Source organism: Corvus brachyrhynchos, unplaced genomic scaffold (genome assembly GCF_000691975.1).
Source record: "Corvus brachyrhynchos isolate BGI_N302 unplaced genomic scaffold, ASM69197v1 scaffold191, whole genome shotgun sequence".
NCBI lineage: Eukaryota > Metazoa > Chordata > Aves > Passeriformes > Corvidae > Corvus > Corvus brachyrhynchos.
The window spans coordinates 78,195-92,642 of record NW_008236487.1 but is presented as its reverse complement, the minus strand read 5'-3'; the positions used below and the strand labels follow the sequence as shown (position 1 = coordinate 92,642).

Genomic DNA, 14,448 nt, shown 5'->3' with positions numbered 1-14,448 from the left:
GAGATATTACCTGGAAGGAAACAATGGCAAAGATAAGGGAAGCCTGAATTCTGTTAAAATTATTTTTGCCATAGATAATTTATTGGTATTGTATTTTTCAAAGTACTGATTGTTTCCAGTCCATTCCAGAAAAATAATAATGAATAATAATGGATTAATTATGTTCTTACGGAATAAAGTGTTTTTCTTATCCACTTAGCAAGGTGCTTGGGCATTGCACACACAATTACAAATAAAGTGCAGCAGTAGTAATTAAAATAAGCATGCATTATAAAGCCACAACAAAATGCAAATGAGTCAAGCCCCAGGATTTAATGGAAAGGTCTAATACTACATGATTTAATTTTTTATTTCTTTAGCTATTTACTCTGAGTAAAATGAATCCATAAATAAAGGTTTACGAATAAGCATACATGATAGGGAAGGTAGTAACAGGTTTAAGTGTTTCAACTGCAGAAAAACTTTCACTGCAGGGTATTCTTGCAACATTTTCTGAGAGGTCCTAATCTCACTTCAATTTTCAACACCTCACTGAAACTTGATGCAAACAAATCACTCCAGCCTTTTGACAGGGAGAGACTTACCATGTTTTTCCATTTGAAATTCTGTTTGAGGCATTCCCTTCCTCTCAGTTACACTATCTCCTCTTGAACAGGAGGTCATCACAGCAAAGCCAGGCAGTCTTTTCCTCATTACTTGCATTTGATCCCAATTTCCTCCATCTTCCATGCCTCAGCCTTGCAAGGTAACAACTTACTCGTGGTAATTCAGTATCCAAAGTGCTTCCAGTTGGAGAAGCAGGGCATATAGCTTAGGCTCCCAGCTATGATTCTGTGGACTTATTATCATAAGCTTATGATAGGGTTTTTTATACTTCTATAAGACCTGCATTTCTATTGTCTTTCTTTGAGGAGAAAGAGAATTTAGGAAAGTGTGTACAAGGACACAGAATACAACAAAGATTATTGGCATTTAAGGTCAAGTCCTTGGTACTTAAGGAAAGGCACATTTAATGTTGGCCAACTACCTTAATTTACCTAACATTTTCTCCCCTTCGTCCTGTCAGAAACGCAAGTGAAATCCCCACAGCTGATATTTCCCACCGGATCTAAGTTCTTAAGGAGTACACAAAAGGAAGCATAGCACAAACCACATAAAACCCCACAGAATTAGAGTGAAAGATGGAAGGTAAGAGATGCAAGAATCATGGTCCTGTGTTGCCATCTTCCATTCTGATTTCGGGGGGAAGACAGGGGCACTTTCAGCCTCACCTGGAAGTCAGCAGCTGCTCAAGTAGGAATTCTCAGAACTGCTTGCAAACAGCCTGCAGACCAAAAAAAATCTGCAGGAATTAGATGAATAATTTCAAAATAGAGGATAGAATCAAGACAATCATAATGTTCTCATGCATAATTCATGGCCAGAGAAAAAAAAAAAGGTTCACCTCCTGAATGCTTCTTTCACTCAGGCGCCTTTCACTTGAGGCTGCATCCAAAACTATTCAGCTCAATGAGAGATGTTTCACCATCCTCAGTCCAAGCCAAGTCACTATTTGCTTACACCTGCTAAACAGATGGATAAAATGAAGCGAACACAAGAGAAGCGTGTTGCCCACAATCACACAGGACACCACTCAGTGCCTGTAATTAGAAAACACTGGAATCAACAGCAGTGTTTCCTCTGCTTCAGGTGAGCACTGAGTAAAGGTGGGAGTAGTTCTCTGGCACCCTCTAGTCCAGCACCTAAAAGCCAAGTGTTGTGGTCTGCAGTCCTGACATCTGCAACAAGGTGAAATCTCTCTGTCTCTCTTGTGTTGTGGCTGTTGAATTGTTAATTCATATTGATACCATAAAACCAGAAGCAGTGGGGAACATCTCAATTTATAAATCAAATACAAAGATCTGAGATGTGGTAAGGACAAACACTTCAGTTTCTTTCCATTTTGGTTGGGGCTTTTTTTCTCTTAGGTCGAGTACAGCTAAACTGCCATATAAATATTTAAAACAGCTGCTCATCAGGAGAAGCTACAAATTCTGGATTGTAGCCTTAGTTGAGATGTGTGGTTTTGACACATTTTAAAATCTTGTCTGTATTTGAACTGTGCTGTTGCAGCCTTCTGTTATTTACTGCAAATTAAAAGGAATCAAGGTCTCTCTTCAGGTTGCACTTCCCCTTTTCATGTTGCTAAATGTTACATTATCTCCTGCCTTTTTCATTAAATTAAGCTTTGACCACTTAATTGATTAATTCTAGAGAGCAAAAGCTACACAGAGACATTTTCTTCAGAGGCAATCAGGTTTTTGTTTGAGCTGACAGTTGTTCAGTCTTTTGTAAATACTGCAGTAAAATGAAAAAAAAACCTGAATATGAGCTTGATTCTCCCAGTATTATCCGACTGGCTCCTTCAAATTATATGGCGATTTTCAAGTGGGACAAGTTTGTGTGATCTGACCTTGCGTGAGATACACAGAAAAAAAGAGAAAAAATAAAAAGAAATGGAATAATGTTAGCTCTAAACTCATACTACAACTAAAAGTTTTTTATGCAATGACAGAAATCAAATACTGTCAAGAAAACAAAAAACATTCATGAACAGGATGCATTTCAGCTCAGGCTACAGTACAGCATTTTTCTGATGAGCAGCTATTTAAAATATTTATGTCAGCTTAGCTGTGTTCCACTGAAGAGAAAAAAAATTGACAGAAGAAGAAGCATTTGTCCTTACCACATTTCAACTCTTTATGTTTGGTATACAGAAGATATTTTCCCTTTGCTTCTAATTTTATGCTATTAGTATGAACTAACAATTCAACAGCCCCAACACAAGAGAGTTCACCTTGTTGCAGAATTCAGCTTAAAGAACGTAAGAGTGCAGACCATAACACCTGGCTTTTAGCTGCAGGACTAAAGATGAAGATACCAGAGGACTCTTCCTGCCTTTACTCAATCTTCATCTGAAGCAAAGAGAGCCTTTTCTGTTTACAGACCCTCAGTGCAGTCCTGTTTCACCTTGACAGTGTGGCTTGTTTGGTCTGTGCTCAGGTTTCATAAGCAGATGCTGACTTCTCAGGGAAATTAAGGCCAGGACAAACCAATAAAGCATCTGGCCTGATGTGCTTCATACTGTATAATCTCATGCAGCTTGGAACATGAGTTTAAGAAAAATGTATCTCCAGAAATGCTTCTTGTACCACTGGGAAGATAGGAAAAGTTAGAGAATTTGTTTCATTCCTTGATATTTTGTCACTGTGGCTAATCTCTGTCGTCGTTGACAAGTTGGAATATTTTTCTTATATGAATTTATCCTTTTTATTTTCCAGACATGAGTAATTATACCATTCTCCACGAAGGTAAAGAGCTCCTTAGTCCTCAAGTTTTTCTCCCCTTGAAGGTGACTGATCAAATCACCTGATGATATTATTTTTAGCAAGATAAATGAACTAATCTCTTTAAATGATGTAATTTTCTAAAACCTTGAGTCTTTGGGGTTTTTTGGCTTTTGAGGTAATCTTTCAGACTTCCTGATATGCAGCATGGTCTAACTAGTGGCAGCCCAAATGTTTGCTGAAGAGGTCACTGCTGAGATGTGCTCCTATGTCTTGTTGCCCATTATTTATGGGGTCAAGCTTTTGCTCAGGTCAACCTTTGCCTTCAAATCTGCTTTCAGACAGGATCCCTTCTGCTCAGACATGCTGACTTGTGACAAATATTTCTGTGTTCTGTTTTGGTGTCTGAAAGAATTTCAAGGAGTATGTGAAGAGACAAAACTCAAAACTCAAAAGTTCCTCCAGACTTCTCTTTGAGGAACACAACAGAATTGTTTCAGACATCTACCACCATCCACATTGCTGCAACTGACACCACGGGGTAGAACCTCTGCCTCACGCAAAGCACACAAAAGACCCCTCTGTTTTGGGAGCCCCAGATGTAAAGAGCAGGATATAGGTCAAACGGTGGCAGACCACAGGTCTAGTTTTCCTGTTGCATGAGCTAGCTTCATGTAAGGTAAAGCTCTGAGTGTGAGCCATTCAGTCTTGTGAATTTCTTCACAACTGATGGGATTTTGGCTATGGTTGATGCCAATCTGGTGACAAGGCAAGCAGCTGAAAACTTACAATACTGACCTTAGCCAGAGAGAAATTCCCCACTGATTTTCTACCTTATTTGCACGCCTCTCAAGTAAGAGCAGCCTAGCAGATCTTTTCAGATAGTGAGCAGGAGTATCTTCTGAAACACCACTACACCCGTTTTTAAAAGAGGGAAAAAAGAAAAAAATCCCCACAGCTCACAGCAGCACTGCTTTGTCGTTCCATCCCTTGCAGAGATAACAGTTCAGTTACTCGTTCCCTCTGCAGCATTCTCTGCAGTGCTCACCTTGGGAAGCAGAGAAATGGCAAAGGACAAAAGGTCTTGTCCCTGGAAGGAGGGAGGGCTAAGGAGCCAGAAGCAGCAACAGTGGCTGGATGGTGGGGAACAAAAATTGATGTGAATTGGGTAGCATGACACACAGGGAGACTGGTGGAAGTGGCAGAGGGCAGGGACTGAGGACGCACAGGATGCAGGTCAGTCACTGTGCTGGGCAGAACTGAGGCAAGGGGAAGGCTGATGTTTGGTCTGCAGGCAAGACTGGTGTGGAAGTTGTGGAAGAGAAGTAAGTGTGCAAAAAGAGACAGAAAGGTTCCTAAAGTGCTCCCAGTAAACTGAAGAGAATGGCTGAATATTTGTTATAAAGACATGCTGAGTACAGTCAAAAGGAAGACGCAAAACTTGAAAATTGGGTTGAAGTCCACTTTGTAAGACTTGAAGAGCGTATAGGTCTGGATCCTAAAGGAGCCAGAGCTACTTGCTGATAACTTAAGTTATGATTTGTTTAAAAGCTTCCCATCTGTTCAGGTTTCTATTCTGTTTCACATTGAAATTACTGCTGGACGGATGTGGTGAAGTGGTGGTTTTGGACACATTCTCATTGGTTTTTAATTTTTTATGTGATGTTTTGGGCTTTTTCGACAGAGATCAGCACAAAAAGGCAAAACACAACCAACTGTGACAGAATATATAAAACAGAATGAGCTGCCTACAGATAAATGAAAACAGTCCAAAATAATAGAGACCAATGTGAATCATGACCAAGAAGCATATTTGTAATAACAAAAATGTCATCTGTGTCAGATAAACAAATCACAAATATTTATTGAGATAACAAACAGGTTATAAATAGAGAGACATCCCAAATTCAGATCATGTCTGTCAGTGATAGTAGATATGAATTAGCAGCCATATCTGCCAAAATAAATCTGGCATTCTCACAGAGTCATCATTAAAAAAACCCACAATGATAATAAATAAAAAGAAGGAGAGTACAGAGAAGTAGAGGGCAGACAAGCATTGGTTTTTTTCTTCCACTAGTACGACATAGTTTTGAGAGATCAGGCTGCATTAGTGCTACTAAAGATGATATAAGCATGATGATGATAAGAAAATACTGGAGGCAGGGTTGAGGGAGAGGCTTCCCTGGAAGCTGCAGTTCTGACCCCAATCCTATAAGCTGCTCCAGGCAAGCAGGTGCATGAGGCCTCATTTTGAAATCAGTGAGTTCAAGCCAAGCACAAAAGTCTGTCTAGCCAGAGCATCAGCTTGCAGCTTCCACTTACCTCCTTCTGCCAGTCTTTCAGATGCAGATAACATTTTATTGATATGGCATGAGTTTGGATGTAATGAAAAAATGTGATATTTATTCTTTAACTCCGGTGGTTGTGGAATGAAGCCAGTCAGTTTAAAAAGACCAAAAGTAATTTTCAGGAGGACCTAAATAAAACCAGTTGTTCTTAATGCACACCTGGCACTAGTTTGTCATGTTGTCCTGAGCTCCTGGAAATGGAGTGGCTGAGATTCTGCAGCAGAGGGGATTCTTCCATAACATACGTTCCTGTGTTTCAGCCCATAGATCTCAGGACATAAAAAGTATTATACCAAACTGAACAAAACAGGTCTATAAGGTACCAAATGTGACTGAAACAATATTGGGCTTGGCATTAGGTTTTTTATATTTCCTTCCCTTTTGTGAAGGTAATGGTCCGTTCTCAAGGCCAAGCTCCTGCTGCCTGTATTCAAAGGAGGAATGGAGTTGTGCCACCATTTGCATGACTGTCAGGAATACAGTCAAGAGGATGGGGCCAGACTCTATTCAAAGGTGCCCAGCAACAGGATAAGATGCACAGGGCACAAACAGAAACACAGGAAGTTCTATCTGAATCTGAGGGAAAACTTATTTACTTTGAGAGTGACAGAGCACTGGAATGAGCACAGGATGCCCAGATAGGCTGTGGAGTCTCCTCTGGAGATATTCAAAACCCAAATGGATGTGATCCTGTGCATCCTGCTTTAGCAGGGAAGTTGGGCCAGATGATCTCCAGAGGTCCTATCAACCCAAACCATTCTGTGATTCTGTGAATTAAGCCCAAAATAAAGTCAGGAGCTCTCAACTGTAAATCCCAGTCAGCATAATAAGAGGTAGGAGCTGCCCCAATTGTCCTCTGGATATAGTGCCACCACTGCTAGACCAATTTAGCTGGTTTATATTTTTATTTGCCTTCTGAAAAGTCCTACATACTCATTTTGAGGTACACCCAAAAATCCTTCTCTTCCTTATGTTTATGTGACTGGATCCTTTCAGATATTCTTTCTCCCCTGCAGCAGTTGTTCTGTGAAGGTCCCAAGCCTTTTGACTCTTCCTTACAAGCCAGTTTCTTGCTCCTAATGCTGTTGGACTGGCCTGTCCTGGCCATTTCTGTGCCTACCTACTTCCTTGCATGCCAGAAAGGTCAAGTCCCTGCTCCACACACAGACACATCCACAACCACCCACTTTAAAGGCAGGAGTGCCCCAAGGCCTTGCAGGCAGAGGACACGGGTCCTGTCTCACCATTCAGGGCAGGATGCAGCCTGTCTTCAGCAATCCAACTCAGCACCTCTGCCTGGCAGCAAAATACTTGGATAAAAATAGACAAAGAGGCCTCCTCAAACAAACTTGCAGGATTTCTGGGCTCAACCCTGATGCTCTGGACTCAGTTCTGTTCATATTCATGTTCTGTGTAGCTCTGAGAACATGTCTTTTGTTGTTGATTGAAGCTCAGCCTGAGCTGGGAGGTTGGGAGCTTGGCTGTGGTCGTGTCTTCCTAATGAAAATCCTTGGTTCCTGGCTCATTTTAGTGGATGTGCTCACCTACAACTGAAGGCCATGATAAAATGGATGTAGTCATAAATTGTTCATTTGTCAAAATGAAAAATGAAAAATTATTTGTGAATTTGAAATGCACTCACTGAATATTTTTGAGATTTAAAACAATGAGGACAACATTTCGGGTTGTTTTTTTTCTAAGCCCTTTGTCTTCTCCCAGGAACAGGAAAAAATTAAAGCCTGGAGTAATCTATAGATGCTTAGCTTTACTATTTTTTTTTTTTTAATGAGCTATGCAGTGTAGCTAGCATGTAGAAATACTGATAGAAGTATTTACTAAACAAATACACTGGTTTTATTATGAAACAATGACCAAAATGCTGTTAAAATAGATGTTGTGTTGCACACTATTATTTTGGCCTCTTCACATCACTCTAAAATGGAAGGGGAATTAAAGGCTGAAGTGGGAGATATATATCCTACTGCTTTGCAAATGAAAAGAAAGATTACATCTGTAGGTCTTAGAATTAAGTAGGGACCTGATGTTACAACACAAATGCAAAAAAATATTCATGTTTCTAGAGAAAAATCCTGTGGAATTAACATGGCACCTTGGCATACAGCTATTACAAGGCAGTTAATATGGCATAATCTTAAGGACCACCAGGAAATCTGGCCTGCAGCACAGAGGAATTATAATAGACTCACACAATAAGCTTTGAAGTGAAATAGCTTCATGTGAATACTGAAGAGCAATACAAAGCATCTGCAAGATTGAAATGCAAAACTAATGGCTTCATTGGAAATGTTTAACATGTATTTCACTGCTCATTCAGAAAGAAACTATTTCAGGTAGGAATTTCGAGTTTTCACTAAAATTCCATTTGAGTAGGAACTGGGAAAAAAATCTCTGAATGTAATGCCTAGGTTCTTCTATGAATCTAGTCCTTTGCTCTTATTGCACATACCTGGAAAAAAAAGGTTACAGAACTAATGTTGGTTCTGACCAAACAAATAGCAAATAACTCACCCTGAAACTATGGAGGTTTTATTATTTACCAAATACACTGAAAACAATGTTTTGGGCATGTCTTTGGAAAAAAAGCAGAGTTTAATTTTTTGGTTCAACAACTAAATCAAATAATCAATTATTTGCACAAACCAACCATTTGAACATCCTCTTAAATCCTAAAACAGGAGCTTGCTATTGACAACAAGGAATTTGGATTAACTTCTCACAGGTGTGAGTCTCATTCCCAGGGAATATTGATTTCTGTTATTTAGCTTTTATGTTTGAAAAAATGGAAAATTGTTTCCAGTTTGAAACTAACTCTGGAGGAACAAGCTTTTATTAAAGTGCAAATTCCATTTAAGTGCAAATTTTTCTTAACCACATATTACTTAATTTTCTGAAATATGTTTTTAGGAGGCAATGTCAAAAGTACAATTAAATGGTGCAGGACTGAATCCTAACTGATGGTGACAATAATGAAAATAAATTGTTTAATGAAAGCTTTTTCTTTTTCCCCCCATGCTTTTACCTCTCATTATTCTGTTTGGAAACAGACTCTCCTAAAATGATTTGTGTGTCCTGCTGTCACTATTCAGACAAGCATTTGTCAGAATGTCTTAGTACACACTAATATTTTCAGTAGACTTTTAATAGAACATCTTTCTCTCCAGTTCCTTTTAGTTCTAATCTGTAATGTAGGGTCTTGCATCTCTTTTCATGCTTCTCTTTTTATTAACTTTCCAAATATATTCAGAAATCCCCTAGTTTGTATCCAGCAATAACTTATGTCTTGAAGCATTAAAATGTACATTTAAAAACGTTGAAGCTAATGTTGGAAACTGATAAAATACTATTAAAGTTCCTACTTTAAATATACGTGATTTGAAAAATATTAATTTTTAAAAGAGCTATTTTTATAAAAAGGAAGAAATGTTATTGAGAATTCCATCCTTTTTCTTCTCCTTTTAGGAATTAAAAGTCCAGAAGAATTTTTTTAAAAAGTGATGTCCAAAGCTGGGTAGGGAGTGCAGTGAATTTTCATCAGAATGCTGAATTTTATTTGAGCCTTTCAGGATGGAAAAAATGTATCAATCTCCAATTTTTTTGGAAGCAACCTCTAATATTTAGCACTCACACTGTTCTAAATGAATTTAATGGATGTCAGAATCAAAAGAAGAATGATCTTCATGATGACTCACTAACATGTTAGCTGGGAGCTGTAACTGGCTCCTTCTTCCTTGGGGTCATGCCCTCTTCATGTGTCAGAGGGCAGTTAGTGAATTCTTGACTACTCCTGACTTTGTTATGGCAACAGAAGGACAGCCAGCAATGGGGTCCATGGCTGCAACAAAGGGGAGGAGCTTTGGATAGCTGACTTCTGGCTTGAATATGAAATGGTAGCTGGGTCTGCATGGCAAATAGCTGGGTGTTATAGACTGTGAGTATAGAATTGTGTACATGGTTGTTAGAGAATGTGAGGGTGTAACAGAATGTTGCAGATTCTGTGAGTCTTGTATGTGTTGACTTTAAAGTCAAACAAGTCATTTGGGCCTGTTGAGAGCATGGCTAAATGGATGACCTTAGAATACCTGTTGCTTTTCTCTTAGCCATGGCTGTTCTTAATATTTCTCTCTTTCATTTATTTTTTTATAAAGGCCTGGTATGGGAGGTTTGATCTCTTGCCAGGTAGCCTAGCGGGAATGCTCTGTTCAGTTATGCAAGAAACATAGATTTGATCCCTACCTCCTGTTACCATGCTCTTAGGATTACACATTACAGAAATAAAAGCATTAGCCTGCAGCCACACTGCTGTGCTGTGCTCCCACAGATCTCACGTGGGCAGCGAGATCAGCCCCACTCAGGACTCTCAGGACTGGGGGTGCTCTGGCAGTGTGGAAAGGAGATACAGAATAAAAGAATGTGCATGGAACACTGTCCTCATCCATGCTCCTCTCCAGGGACTTTCTACTCTTTGTGGTCTGTTTTTGTTACCTTTGTTTCACTGATATACCTTTATGTCCGAAACATGGGGGATTTTTTAAGTCAACAAAGGCTATGCCTGTGAGCGTGCAAAACTGTGTGGATGCAATGTGAGGAACGGCATTTTGGAGTTCACAGCTAAGAGTCTTCCCAGCGACACTTAAGCCAGAGAACTTTGCAATCCAGCTTTTCCTTACCAACCAGTTCAAGGTGCATCAGAGACACTAGTTCAGTGCAGTCGTACAGAGAGGTACCATTTTAAGCCATGGCAGTAATACAGGAGTCATTTTATACTCAAGTTTGCACTGAAGAAGTTGCATTTTCATTGTTTATCATGGGGGTTTTTTTCCCAGCATTGCCTGAGTGCTTCAGCCTGAGCCCTACGTGAAACACTGTGGCACGTTGTGCCCTGGAGAACTTACAGTCTGATGGGCAGTGCAGGCACAGGGCATCAGAAGCACTCTGGCACTCATGAGGAATAAGTAATGTGATGCTGGTGAGTGATGTTTAAAGCTGTGACTCCAGGGCTGAGCAGTAGGCTTGGATGATAGGGAGAAAGTGTAGAAGCAGAAGGGGTTGAGGAGGAGAAGGAACAAGAGTGGTCAAGAGGGGGTACAGGTATGGTACTTCTATCAACTTCACGCTCTAGTTTGTTCCTCTCCACTGCGTTGTACCCCAAAGCCCCACTTCTAGGGGAAGAGGAAAGCCACATGTTTGAGAGGAAGTGTGTGGAAAAAGTGTCTCCAGATATCTGAGTCAGAAGGGAACTTGTGCAGAAAGAAAGGGGGCTACACTTGGACCTTATTTTAACTCCCTGCAGTAAGAATACCTCAGAGGTAATGCAGATATTAATGTTATAGTTAGAGCATCTATATGTCATGGGGAAATAAAGGTACTTTGCCTTTTACTTTTCACTCCCAAATGACAATACACAGTTTAGTTTTGTCTTGTTTCAACATCTTGTGAGCATATACTGATCATTAGTGTGCACTCAGACGAGGTGCTAATTATCACCAGACACAGAACAAGAGACAGATGTTCCTTCCTGCTTGTTCTTCTAAGGCAATGCTACAAGCAAAGCATTAGAGTCAGACCTGAAGCAAAACCTGAGCTCCAAACACTTCTAAAGGTTAGGTGAGCTCAATCCTACATCCAACTGCAATAGCAAAATATCCCTCAAATCTGAAAACCCCCAAAACAAGAGGGATGTCTGGAGTAACAGCTGATCTGTGTTCCGGCCTTGTGCAAAAGCAACTCAGACAGTTCTGCCTGAACGTTTGACAAACGCTGTTCAACAGACTACAGGAATTTCCAGCACCTTCAAAATACAACCACAGCAGCACTCTGTATTCTCCTCACCTTCCCTTTTTATTTTTTTCCTTCAGGTTCTGAGTTTTATGTTATTAAATTTTGGTATAAAGCATTATAATAAATATTAAGCAGAAAGATTTTCCATCCTAAAAATATCAAAGATGGAAAAATATTATTGTTTCCCTTTTTCTAGTGAGAAAAGTTGAGGCACTAATTACTTGCCCAAGGTGACTTTGCTCAGTAAAAGATAACAAAAGAAAGAGAAAGTTAATTGAATGTTTTGAAGGTTGAGTGTTTTGCCTTTTTTTTTTTTTTGACTTCAGAAAAAGCATCTTTTTTTACTTTAGAAAAAGCACTCTGGTGGGAAAATGCAGTTTCAGAAATATGAAAATGAGCTCAGATACAATGTGAATCTAAAAGGATTGGCTGCTGCACACGAATTTGTGGCTGTGACACAACAATAGATGAGCGATCAATTTGTGTATAGATATTTGCAACGGGTCTAGCCTACAGGAAAAAAATGCTTTTATGCAAGAGTTCTGGACAGGGTGGAAGCACTTGAATACTGTAGTGATGGAAAAGCTAACAGACAGAAGAAGTCTCTAAACAGTAGTGCTCCTTTTGTTGGAGGAGAAGGATACTGTGTGTGACTTTTTGTTGGCTGGAACTTGCCAGTGCAAGGTGGGGTGAGCTTGGTGGTGACAGGTGCCAGTTGACTCCCTGAGAGCAGCCCTTGCTGAACTAAAAGGGTCCTGTCCTCAGGATGACAAAAAATAGCCAGTGAAAGGTTATGAAATGTACCCAGTAAACATTGTTCTGGAGACAGAAAAAATTGTGTCCTGTGTTCCACTGGCTGGGAATCATGTTCCTCCATCCCCACCAGCCAGTTCCACGAGCCAAGCCACGCAGCCAGATGTAGACTGGTGCCTTTGCAGTTGAATTAAACACTGTGTGAAGCACCTGCTCTCCTGATTTGCCTCCGGATTCTTTCTGTGCTGTTGTCCACACTTACTTGTGCCTGGTTAGACAGGTTTTGTCTGCGCAGGAAAGAAGTTTGATACATGACAACATTACCCAGGAGTTCACAATCATTTACAGCCTCTCACCCACTACCAGAGTCCTCCTAGTGCTTTATCCAGTCCAGTGCTACCTTGCTATTGCTTCTCACCTAGGACTTGCTGGGTCCCTGCTGCTCTGCCCACCCAGCCCATGATCTAGTGTTCCTTTTCTCTCTCTGTGTTAGCTCTCTTTTTGTCCTTTAATGATGGATTTTGCAAACTGGCTCCTCTTCCTCAGGTTGGGAGGGGGACATGGGAAGGGACTGCATCAGCCTGCCATCATCTCTTGCTTTCTCTTGTATTTTGTAAATGGTTTGAACTGGATTTCACCAAGCAGCAAAAAGCACTTGGAGGGCTTTCCGTCAGCAGTATATAAATAAAAATGGATCAGAATAGATTGGATTGTTGCTTCTTACATCCGCTTCCCCATTTTGTTTTTGACAGGTCCTGGCACCCACACACACTAGATCTGATTTTTTTGTCTGCTTTGAGTTTTTGGCAGGATTTTCCATTCCTCATAGAGAGTTTCAATAGCTCCTACCCTGGTCCTTAGTGCTCAGGCCTCGTGCCCTTATGCTTTCCATACTTACAGGTCTTACCAGGCCCGTCATCAAAACATCACAAGGGCAAGAACTGCACCTCCTGCAGGCTCTGAAACAGGGAAGCTGCTGCTGCTGCTGGCTCCTGATCTCCTTTGCAACTCCACTGGGTCCAACATCACTCCCCCACTTCAGTCTGCACTTCCCACTGTAAAGGAGTGGAACTGAGCAAACAATCTGCAACAGGTAATTTATGTAATGAATGTACCCTTTTCCCCTGAGCTGAATATGCATGAGTGGGTGCTGATGTCTTCAAGTGCATTCCCTGTTTGAAGAGGCTTGCCTCGTTTTTTTCCCCTGTGCACCGCTTTTAATGCTACATATCAATCACAAGTGTTCCCTGGTGCATCCAAAAGCTGGTATTTGCTATTCAAATAGTGTGAAGTTGTAACTGTTTACATAAGTTTTGAGAAATTGTTTCTGATCCTTAAGTGGGAAAGCATTCAAATACCTCTGTCATGTGCAGCACATAGCCCTTTAAAGTGTGGGTTTAATGTTTACAGATGTACTCTCGCAATTCATTTTTCATGAGCGTTTGTGCTGGGAGACCTTGGTTGCTTCAATGTGTGCACAAAGGGAAGCGTGAAAGCAACACGATAGCAAACTAGTGCAACATTCTTTAAAATTCCGCATTCGGTAAATCAGCTTTTAAATTGCCCAACTCTAAACATGAGCACTGGAGTGTGAGTCAGAGATTCCCCCTTTTGCTTGCCATGCTTTGTGCCAGATAACGTGGAAGCAAAACAGCATCCAGGTGCAGAAGTCGTGCTGGAACTATTAGGGAGTGTCCAAAGGAGGGCAAGGAGCATGGTGAAGGGTCTGGAGCGGAAGCCTACGAGGAGCGACCGAGGGCACTTGGTCTGTTCAGCCCGGAGAAAACTGAGGGGAGACCTCATTGCAGCTACAGCTTCCCTGAGAGGGGAAGAGGAGGGGCAGGCACTGGTCTCCTCTCTGCAGTGACCAGGGACAGGACCCGAGGGAATGGCCCGAAGCTGTGCCAGGGGAGGTTTAGGTTGGGTCTCAGAGAAGGTTTTTCCCCCAGAGGGTGGCTGGGCACTGGACCAGGCTCCCCAGGGCACAGGGCCCTGGGCACAGCACCAGCCTGACGGAGCTCGGGAAGCGTTTGGACAGCGTTCTCGGGCACACCGCGGGATTGTTGGGCTGTCCTGCGCAGGGCCAGGAGCTGCACTCGGTGATCCCCGCGCTCCCTCCCAGCCCAGGACACCCCACGCTTCCGTCGCTTCCTCTCGGACCGCGGCCCCGCGGGGGCGCCCTGGCCGGGCGGAAGTGACGCGCAGTGGGGGCGGAAGTG

The 14,448-nt window shown here is 41.4% G+C and overlaps 1 protein-coding gene across 1 annotated transcript in view; it reads left to right on the top strand.

Annotated features, from left to right (window-relative positions):
• Positions 1–13,174: 13,174 nt before the first annotated feature.
• The window catches only part of WASH1 (WAS protein family homolog 1), a 43,221-nt gene continuing 41,947 nt past the window's right edge, over positions 13,175–14,448 (top strand). Inside the window, exon 1 of the mRNA XM_017726223.1 lies at positions 13,175–13,322. The gene's annotated coding sequence lies outside the window, so the exon portion shown is untranslated. The remainder of the gene's footprint in view (positions 13,323–14,448) is intronic.